The sequence below is a fragment of the Ochotona princeps genome, chromosome 9 (assembly GCF_030435755.1).
Source record: "Ochotona princeps isolate mOchPri1 chromosome 9, mOchPri1.hap1, whole genome shotgun sequence".
NCBI classification, from domain to species: domain Eukaryota; kingdom Metazoa; phylum Chordata; class Mammalia; order Lagomorpha; family Ochotonidae; genus Ochotona; species Ochotona princeps.
This window is the reverse complement of record NC_080840.1, coordinates 54,448,942-54,459,865: the sequence shown is the minus strand read 5'-3', so window position 1 is coordinate 54,459,865 and position 10,924 is coordinate 54,448,942. Positions and strand designations below refer to the sequence as shown.

General features: G+C 37.7%; 1 pseudogene; it reads right to left on the bottom strand.

The window, feature by feature from the left end:
* Window positions 1–6,538: 6,538 nt before the first annotated feature.
* LOC118757575 (U2 spliceosomal RNA) lies at window positions 6,539–6,681 on the bottom strand (annotated as a pseudogene).
* Between the last annotated feature and the right edge of the window lie 4,243 nt (window positions 6,682–10,924).

The following is a 10,924-nucleotide window of genomic DNA, read 5'->3' as shown; positions in this document are numbered from 1 at the left end:
TCCTGATCCTCTTCTCGCATATGCAGTGAACTTTCACATCCGTCATTTCACCGAATACTCACAAAAACTATATTCAAAAGCGTCTGACTCACCAATTCAGCTGACACGTGGGTGGCCCATATCCCATATTAGAGCATCACATTTCAGGGTTTGAGACGAGGCTCTGCTTCCTATCCCAACTTCCTGCTAATATGCACCTTGTCAGGTGGCAGGCTATGGCCCAGACAGCTGGAGCTCTGCAACCCATGTCAGGCACCTGAATTGAATTATTGGTTCCTGGCTTCAGCCTAGCTCAGCCCCAGCTGTAGTATCCTTTGAAGAATGAACCAAGGATGGAAGATTTCTGTCTCACCGGTTCCTTGTGTCCATCTTTCTGCCTTTTCAATGCATAATTGAAAAACTGCAATGGTTTCAAAAGCATGAGATTGAGGAAGGTCAAGTGATCTTCCCAATGTTCCTCAGAGGGGAAGCGCTAAGTCCTAAACGAAATATACAAAAAGACTTCAGAAAGTGTATGCAAACGGAGCATTATTTTTTAAATTGCATTTTTTCCTCGAAACTTTTGGAGACCCCTTTGTATGTCTGTCGACTACAAATGAACAAAAATGCTTACATCGCAGCACCTTACTGAAAGAGGTGAATTTATGTCTGCTCGGAATATGAAGTGCTGTGGAGAAACAGGAGACCTCTCCAAAATCGGGAGAAAGATTTACAAAGACAAAAGATGCATGACCATCCTGACCCAACTCACTCTGAAGAACAGAGACCAGCTACTGAAGACAATTTGAAACCTTTGTTGTTTGGAGATGGTACCAAGGAAGCTAAATCAACAGTTCTCCTAACCAGCCCTCCTCTGCCATTTACTTACCTTTCCGCAATTGCTGCTCCCACAAACTCAGTCTTTTTCCTTTGTCTTTTCACTTCTCCCCAGCTGCGCTGTTCTTGGCTGAAGGTGCTGCATAAGCTTGAACTAAAATTTGCCTGTTGAGAACTACAGGTTCCATAGAGCTTGCTCATGCACATGTGGATTGACACATTAACAACAAATCGCTGTTTGTTATTGTGTTGATATCTATTCAAAATGTGAACAAATCACAGAAGAAAAATTATTTCATGAATCTCCTCCTTTAGCCTAACTGTTGTTCTCTCACTTTGGATTTCTACACTTAGGAATCTTGTTAAGCACATATCTTGGTCAGTTACCCAGGTTCATTCTTCTGCCCAAGAGAAGTCCTCTCTACTTTCTAGCTCCTTCTTTCCTACCAGTCACTCATTTAGCCTTTCCCAAAAGTCGATACCTACTTCTTATCTGTCAGCTTATCCTACTTTCCTATCCAGCCTCTTAATGCTTGTACCCGCCTTGGCAGATCCCATATCACGCACACGTGTGCGTCTCACCCGTATGTGATAACCAATGCTCTTTGATATGTCTCATTGATTATTTTTTTTTGAATCTCTACACAAAGAGGTGCCTTCTTTTATTTTATCCTGAGAATTTCTCAACTCTGTTTTACATAGCTATTAACATGAACATAAAATAGCCCAAACCCTTATAATCTTGACTTGTTTGTTAAAACCAAGAAGATTTGGACAACCTACACTGTCTTACATCTGGAGGTGCTTAAAGAGAAATCCAAAAAGGGACACATGTCCTGCTGCAAAGAAAATAAGAACCAGATTTTATTTCTCACTGATTCCATTGACAAACTAACGCCTTACGAGAACAAATCTAATTCAAATTTGAATTTTACATTAAGTTCATTAGGAATTAGAAGAAATAATACCCTTTTTTTTCTTAAATGAGCAGAAGGAATAGCTGGAATCAAGGCAGTTTGAAAAACCCACAATGCTTGTAGTGTTTTTGTTTCCCCACAAAATCAAGTGAACAGTTTTATCTTTAAATTATCTCTGATAAAAAGATACTTTAATAATCAATCTCCTGGTTTGAAATTGTGTGGTATTTTTTTTTTTTGTATTTTTATATTTATTTTTATTGGAAAGACAGATTTTACAAAGAGAAGGAGAGACAGATCTTCTATCTGGTTGTTTCCTCTCAAATGGCTGAAACAGCCAGAACTGATCTGAAGTTAGGAGCTTCTTTTTTTTTTTTTTTTTTTTTTTTTTTTTTTTTTTTATATATAATCCATTTTATTGTATTGTTGTTGACAATCTTTACATAGTTAACTATAGTTGAAGGAAAATCAAGAAAGAGAAGGAAAAAAAAAAAAAAAAAAAAGGTTCAGGGGGATAGGGAGGTGGGCAATGCTATTATGTCCATATTGTTTCCATCATGTATCTGAGGTAAAAGGGGATATTGAGGGAGAAGCCCCACCCGGTTTCCCGCCCACCCCAAGTCCCATATGTGGGGCATGCTCTGAGATATGTGCTCAAGTGGAGTTAATAGTTCTCCAGTTATGAGTCACTGCCAGTTTCGCTCGATGAGGTGGTCCACTGATTGATATGGTCCATCATGGAGTCTCCATTTGTCCCATATTTCGCTGCCAACATGTAGCTGAGATGAATGATTGTCCCGTTCTGTCTTCTGTCTTTTCTTGGTTAGAATTCTGAGTCCAGCAGTTCAAGTGGGGAGATCTCCAAAGATACTTTGAGGTATTCCCAGACCAGATTCTTGTATGATAAAAAGATACTTTAATAATCAATCTCCTGGTTTGAAATTGTGTGGTATTGCTACAGCATGAAAGGTTGAAGAAAAGTCACCCCAAAATATGCCGCTTTGGAATACGGATTGTTTTCATCGGAAGCGCTTGACAAAAACAGCAAGCCAGGGAAGGGAACCTCACTCTCCTTTTCTTCCTGAAGTTAGCAGGCAAACCTCCCTAAGGAAAACATCCTGATGAGCCCAGAAAGAAAGAAATGTTCTTTTCATCAAGAATGGAAGTTTGGGACCAAGAGAATTCTGTACAAACACATCTTGCTACAATAGTTCTTATTTTCTCTTAGCCTTCACACAGTTACTGTGGAGCAATAGTCTCTTTTTGACTGAAATAAGGCAGAAACAGTGAGGTTTTGCCACTTCTCTGGAACCTTTATTTCCTTACAAGGGCTCCTGTGTCACATTAAACTCCTTTTAAATAATTGTGTATACTTTCCTTATATTATTGTCTTTAAAATCAGTTTAATTCTCAAGTCCGATCAAAACTCAGAAGGTAGAGGTGACATTTTTCCTCCTGTACAAAAGAGTCCAAATTTCTAGTATACATCTGAACTGCAAGACATATAGAAACATAAGTAAAAACTGCAGAGACAGAATAAGGTAATTATTGAATGTAGACTACATAAGAGGTATTCAAAAAAGCAATAATTTAAAAGTGTTCACCCCAAAATAAAGTTATGTTTTGATTCTATAGTTACTAACTTTTTGAACTTACTCTTGTATAAACAAAAATGTATATTTGCTTGAATTTTTATAGTTCAACAAATGTACTTTGAATTACCTATAAATAGTAGGACTGACCCCACTATCTCAGTTCTTTATTTTGAAAATGCAGTATTCTAATAAATCATTTGGAAAATAGATTAAGCTCTAAAATAGAAGCAGCAGTTCACTTTCTTTAAAGTTAGGCAGTTGGCAGTATTGTGCAGTGCAAATGCCAGGGCTTTGCAATCAAGGTACAAATGGCACCTATGGCACTCACAGGGGTTTGTGGTTGTTGTTTTGAGTTACAAAGTTCACCTCACCTCTCTGAATCTCATTTATCATCTACAAGGCAAAAAGACATGCCCTTGAAGAGTTGTGGTGAATGAAGACAATGGATCAAAAATATGTATTAGCATCTTGTTTGGTGGTGTTGTAAGTTCTAAATGTTCTGCAGCAGGGGGCAGATACTATGGCATAGAGGATAAGCTCCTACCTGGGGGATCTATACCCCTATCAACGTGCTGTGCTCAGGTTCAGGCCACTCTGCTTCCTAGTCAGCTCCCTGTAACATGCCTGTGAGATAGCAATGATGACTCAGCTATTCAGGTTACCTTTGCACAAATGGGAGATCCTGTTAAGCCTCTCTCAGTCTCTCTCACTTTCTCCCTCTGTCACTGAGCCTTCCATATAAATAAATCTTTTTAAAAATACTGTGGAGGAGTCAGCATTGTGGTACCGTGAATTAAGCCACTTCCTATAATGCTGGAATCCCATATGAGAGCTGGTTTGAGTTCCAACTGCTTCACTTCTGAACCAGTTCCCTGCTAATTAGACTGGGAAAGCAACAGAAAATGGCCCAAGAACGTGGGCCCCTGCCACACATGGGAGAAGGAGATTCAGACTGAAACCTAATCCTGTCCATTTGAGGAGTGAACCAGCTGATGGAAAACTTCTCTCTCTCTCTCTCTTTCATTCTCATTTAACTGACTTTCAGATCAACCAATTGATCAATCCTAAAGATGCTGTGGAGCAAAATATAATTTCAGAATTCTTTTTAAAGGCACTTTCCAAGTCCATACATATATTTTAAAAATGTTCACATATTGCATGTAAGAGGTCAATTGAGTTGACTGATTTTTCAGAATTTGTGCAGTAGATATTTTACCTTTACAGAAACCATTTTCGAATTTCAGAAGAAATATTTTGTGACTGTCACTCCGAATTTCTCCATCCTTTTTCTCCCCTTTCTTTGATCCTTTCACGATGAGAATATAAAAGCCAATTAAAGTTAATCTACCTTTATGCTCTGATAGTTAACTATGGTGAACATTGATGACTAATGATGCATTGGAACTCTGGTTGTCCAAAAAAAAAAAAACAAAAACAAAAACAAAACACCAGGATCCCATATGGCTGCCTGTTCTAGTACTGGCAGCCCCGCTTCCAACCCAGCTCCCTGCTTGTGGACTGGGAAAGCAGCCAAGGATGGAACAAAGCCTTGGGATCCTGCAGCTGTATGGGAGACCTGGAAGAAGCTCCTGACTCGTGCCTTGGATTGGCTCAGCTCCAGCCGTTGTGGCTGCTTAGGGAGTGAGTCAACAAATGGAAGTTCTTTCTCTGTTTTTTCTCCTCTCTGTATATCTGATTTTCCAATGAAAATAAATAAATTAAAGACTAAATACACAGAAGGAAGAAAAATTTGAGATAGCAATGGGTTTAAGCATGGAGTATACATTGAATTCATCCATGGATTCTGTCATTGCTTCCAGATTATTTTCTATATCCAGAACAAACTTATTTATAAATTGTTTTGCTTAGAAAAACGTGATAGTGGGTTCCAGCACAATGGTTCAACTGGCAAATCCCCTGCCCACAAGTGCCGGCATTCCTTATGGGCATAGGTTCATGCCTAGGCTGCTCTACTTCTAGTTTGGATATGGTTTGTCCCTGTCGAGGCTCAAGTTGAAATTTCCTACCTATTGTAACCATCTTGAGAGGTGGTAGCATTCTTACATGGTTATTAAATCATAGTGGTGCCATTTTCATATTTATGTCATTGCCACAAGAGTGGGTTACTAGAAAGCAAGTCTGATACTTCCCTGGTCTCTGTGGCTCTCACGTGTTTGCTCCTCATATACCTGCTTCCCCTTCAGTGCATTTACTGACACGTCAACCAGCAGGGAGCCTCAACAACAACTTGTTAATCAGATGTTCTTGGGTTTCCAGGACCATGGGCCAAAATAATCCTCTTTCTTTATGAGTTACTCAGCCTGCAATATTTTATTATAGTAACAAAATGACTACAGACAAAAGTTATCCTAAAAAACAACTATCAAAAAATCATAAGTGAAGCATTTTCATCAGTATTCAACTATCATTTATTTTTTTCTTATAAGTTTTAGAAAGAAGGTAGGTCCTGATTTTTCACTAAATGCTTGCAAGTTGTTAGAGTATCCAGTCTGAAACATGGATTTATTTCCAAACATTGCAAATATGTCATTTTTACTTCTATCCATGTTTTAAATTTGTATAGGCCATAGTTCTTCAATTCTATATGTCATCAAAAGAACCAAGCAAAATACACAGTTACACATGCTACCAACTCTTTTTGTTCCTCTTTCTCAGAACAGCTGAGAAATGGCTAGCTATTAGAGAGACAAATGAATAATCCCTGCTGACTCATAATAGGCTTTCTTGCCCTTCACATGAATCGGTTTAAAGCTAGTGAAGCCAAACTTCCCATTTATTTCTAAAATGTTAGCCATGACTAGAACTTATACTCTTCAGTTGTTTCTAAGACATAGTTTAGTTGCAATCTTAAAAATGCCCTTGCAGACAAGATCTGAGTTCCAAAAATAATATTCTGTATGTCCTCAGTAATCATTTAAAGGACTGCCGTGTAGTGTTGGAGCGGCCTGAGGTCTCAATGTTCTTATTATTCTCAAATCCAACTACAAATCATAACTTTTTTTTTCTGTTCTAAGAAGCTTAGTTGAGCGCAAAATCAGTGCTAACTCTCAACAGCTACACTTTGCAGTAAGCCTGCCATACTGGCACTTGGCTGTGATGAGTCTGTAAGATAAGAAACTTTTAGGAGACAAATCTTTCAGTACAAATACAAGACATGTTTCCCACATCCCACCTAGTGAAAATCCAATGCAAATGTACAAATTTACTTTCCAATTTAGAAAGAAAACTCATGATTTGAAAGATACTTTCATGAAGACCTCACAAAATGTCTGTGTTAGAAAATGTTGTGAATATTTCTACACTTGATCTTAGCCAAAAGGCCGAGAAGCGATATGTGAATATTTCTAGGTCTCAAATTTTATAGTTTGTCAATTAACATTTTAGTGTAGTCTATTCAACAACTGCTATTGATGATGTAGGAGACCAGAATACACTACTCCAAAATATGACACAAAGATTATTTTGAGTTAATATTAGACAAACTGGGGAAAAAACAGAAGTCCTAAAAATACATCAGAAATTACCCCTCTTAAGAGAAACATTTAAAAAAAGAAAAGCTCCATTTGTAAAGGTGTCCTTCTTTCTATGCCAGGAAAAAGACATAAATTAACCCCAAATATAAAAATATAAATTAACTGAAACACTTATCAATGTAGAAGACAGGGATGTAAATTTGCCTTGTAAATCTTACCCTCACTTGCTGCAATTTCTTGTTTTTCTCCTGCTATATAAACTTCTCAGCCTTTTTTTTATTCTCTTCTTATTGGCCCGAAAATATGGTATTTAACTCCTCATGGATACCAAAGTCTGATAATACTCAAGTCCCTTTTATAAAATATAGCATTCACAAATAACCTATGAGCAGATTTCCATACACTTTAAAGGAGTCCTGGATTAACTAATATTTAATATAATGTAGTACTGTGTAAATGCTAACTAAGCAAGTAATTACTGTACTGTTCATTGAATAGAAACAAAGAAAGAGCCTACATGTCTTCAATGTAGAAGCAATTTTTTAACCAAATGTTTTCAATCCATTGACTGAATCTGAATTGTCCAGTCATACAAGATACTGAGTGACCTACTGGAGCTATTTGAGTCTCAAACCTCAGCAAATCCTTTTAAACGGAAAATAATGCTCTAAGTCTGCCATTTACTTGAATCGATTCTAATATTAATTTATTGAGAAATAAATTATTCTGTTGTATATAAATTCTTTAAACAATTTTAACATGATTATGAATTTTCTTAGCTATAAACTCAATAAATTCAAAAATATAAAATTAGGACAATTCAAATTTTCACTAGTGATTTAACATTACTACAAATGTCCATTTAACTAAAAGTAAATTTTAATGCATCCCACCAGAATTCTTTTTTTTCTTATGTTGGCACTGGCATGGAAAATGTCTTAAGGGACCACCTTTAGAAATGTGGCTAAAGTCCTTGCTTTGCATGGATGCTGGTTCCCAGACGCTCCACTTTCCGTCCAGCTTCCTGCCTATGCACTGGAAAAGCAGTAGACAGTGGCCCAGAGTTTTGAAACCCTGTGGTCATTCTGGAGACCCAGAGGAAGCTCCTGGATCCTGGCTTCAGATCGACTCAGCTCTGGCCACTTAGCCAATTGGGGAGTGAATCAGTGGATGGAAGATCTTCCTTCCTGTCTCTCCTTCTCTCTGCATATCTGAGTTTCCAATGAGAATGAATAAATCTTCAAAAAAAAGTTGCCTGTTGGATCTTCTGCCCAAAGGCTTACTTAACAGATCTCCAACAGGTAGTTACTTAGCATATACCTTGAACATGTCAAGTATTGCAATGCTTACATCCTCAGCCCTTTCCAGTTTTCTATTGTGTCACTAGGCTTTCTGTCCTTCCTCAAGGTGAAGAAAAGCCTTTATTCAGTACCAGTACTAATTTTTGGAGCCACAAACCTAAGCATATTTTTTCTGCCGTGGGGTTGCCCTTTAAACATGCATAGCTCTATTCATTCTTTTCCAGTATAAACGCCTTCAGTCCTCCCATTTTCTTGAACATTTGAGTTAAGGAAATTTTTTTTTTTCTCCTATGTTAACCAACTTGGTATTTGGACCCACCAGCAACTAGAAGTACAAGTTCAAATGAAGAAATAAGGACATATTTCTAAAGCTAACTGGAGTTGCTGTGTATTGAAACTTGTAGAAGAAATGAATGTGTGTCATGTAAATTAATACTTGATCTTAAAAGAGTTTTTCTTTCATTTATTTATGTTTGTTGATTTTTATTTTTCATGATATAATTCCATAGGATCAAGGATTTCCCCCCTACATTCCCCATATTTCTCCTTCCACTCCCCCTCACTGTTTTCTGTATATTATCACAATAGCATAGTCTTCAAGCATTTCATTACATTGTAGATAGACAATGGTAGAAAGTCCAACATTCCATTGTCCATAAATAGTTCACAGTGTCATTGGGAGTCCATCTTTTATTTGGGAGTAGAAATGCATGCTGCAATGTACCTACACTTCTCATTTGGAAGACTATTTCTCAATCATTAGTACCTGTATTATGTCCTAGGGCTTCTGTGGTCTCATGTTTTTCTGAAGGACTAGATTTCTACTCCTAGACGGGTTTAGTTCTACTTTGCTGGATGTTTGGCAATAACATTTCATTTTATCTTCTGGGTTAATTTTGGATTACATATGTCAGAAATGATTCAGTTTCACATTTTTATGGAATTTCTCTCAAGTGTGCCAGTTGGTTAACAGAATTCAGGCTCTTTCTTTCTACATTTATCTTGGACAGTGTTACTTTCAGTCAACGTATTAACCCTCTAGTGACAAGAAAGATGGTTCGAATATAAGCACCTAGCCCTTGCCAGGCTAATTGAGTAAAATGCTGATGTAAAATGTGTTGAATTCATAGTTGAAGTGAGTTAAAATTGCCCTGGAATGGGCATTTGACATAGTCAATAAGACACCACTTGAAATGCCTGCATCACCCTTACAGAAGCCCAGGTTTGAGTCCCAGCCCTGCTCCTGAGTCTGATTTCCTGCAAATGTGTGCCAAAAAACCACAGGAGTCAGAAGGTATCGTCAGTTCAGGTACTTGGACTCCTGCCACCCACACTGGAAACCTGGATTCCGTTCCTGGTTTCTGGCTGCAGCCTTGCCCAATCCTGTGAGTTATGGGCATTTGTGGAGTGACCAAGGATATCTCTGTCACTTTTCATCTCTCAACCTTCCCCGCTCCCTAATCTTTACACTGAATTTTGAAATAAAATTTTAAAAGAGAGCAGTTTTAAATGGCTCTAGGACAAAAAATGTTTCACCAATTTTTTTTAACATGGTCATAGAAGTCTTTATCGTGATATTATAACTTATGCAAACCACTGTTTTTACTTTGCCCTCAGTCAGCCTCACAGTTCCTTGCACAAAATAGACATTTCAAAGACCATCATTATGAACAAACTTGTGGTAACAACAATTGGTGTTAGCCGTAAGAGTGGGAAAAATCCTGTACAGAGTACACACACACACCCTAACCATTGAGATAATAGCAGAATCATTGACTTTAAACTTCTATTTGTCAAGTTATAGAAGCCATGGAAGAAGGGCGTTTAATTTGAGAAACCTTAATTTTTATTTAATTTGATTTGTTTTCAAAATGGAAGGTGCATTACATTAAGTAATAGATCAAATACATATAATTTGACAATATTATTTTATTCTTTGAAAGCTGTTTAAAAAGTTCATGTAATCTATGATGAATTTAGAAAAACTCGTGCACCACAGCAATTGGGTATTTTAGTTTCAATTTCCATGAACTTTTGAAGTCCCTTTGTGTGTCTGTATACAGGCAGACAGATGAAGATATGGATCAATATGACTTGAAATAGTTAGAGGGCGTTTTTTTTAACTTGCTTATTTACACAGAAAAATGAATATTTTGGCTCTGAAAGAATTTTATATCCCAATAATTTGCTTTGTGAGTCCTTTTTCATAGAAAATACTGCAATGATATTTATTACATATGCCAAAATAATTGATGTATTTTTAAAATTTTTATTCATGCAAAATGCTTAAAAAACATTGAGGAGCATTTAAAAAAATCAATTTCTTCACCCAAATGGGAATCGCAGCATTTAGTAATAGAGGAGGAAAAAGCATCCACTGCACAGTGAGATTTTTCTTGCTAAATTCCTTGCTATAACTTAGTTTGTGGGCCCGGCGGCGTGGCCTAGCGGCTAAAGTCCTCGCCTTGAAAGCCCCGGGATCCCATATGGGTGCCGGTTCTAATCCCGGCAGCTCCACTTCCCATCCAGATCCCTGCTTGTGGCCTGGGAAAGCAGTTGAGGACGGCCCAATGCATTGGGACCCTGCACCCACGTGGGAGACCCAGAAGAGGTTCCAGGTTCCCGGCTTCGGATCGGCGCGCACTGGCCCGTTGCGGCTCACTTGGGGAGTGTATCATCGGACGGAAGATCTTCCTCTCTGTCTCTCCTCCTCTCTGTATATCTGGCTGTAATAAAATGAATAAATCTTTAAAAAAAATAACTTACAGTTTGTGTGTCATTAGGTACTCAATCTCTTAAAG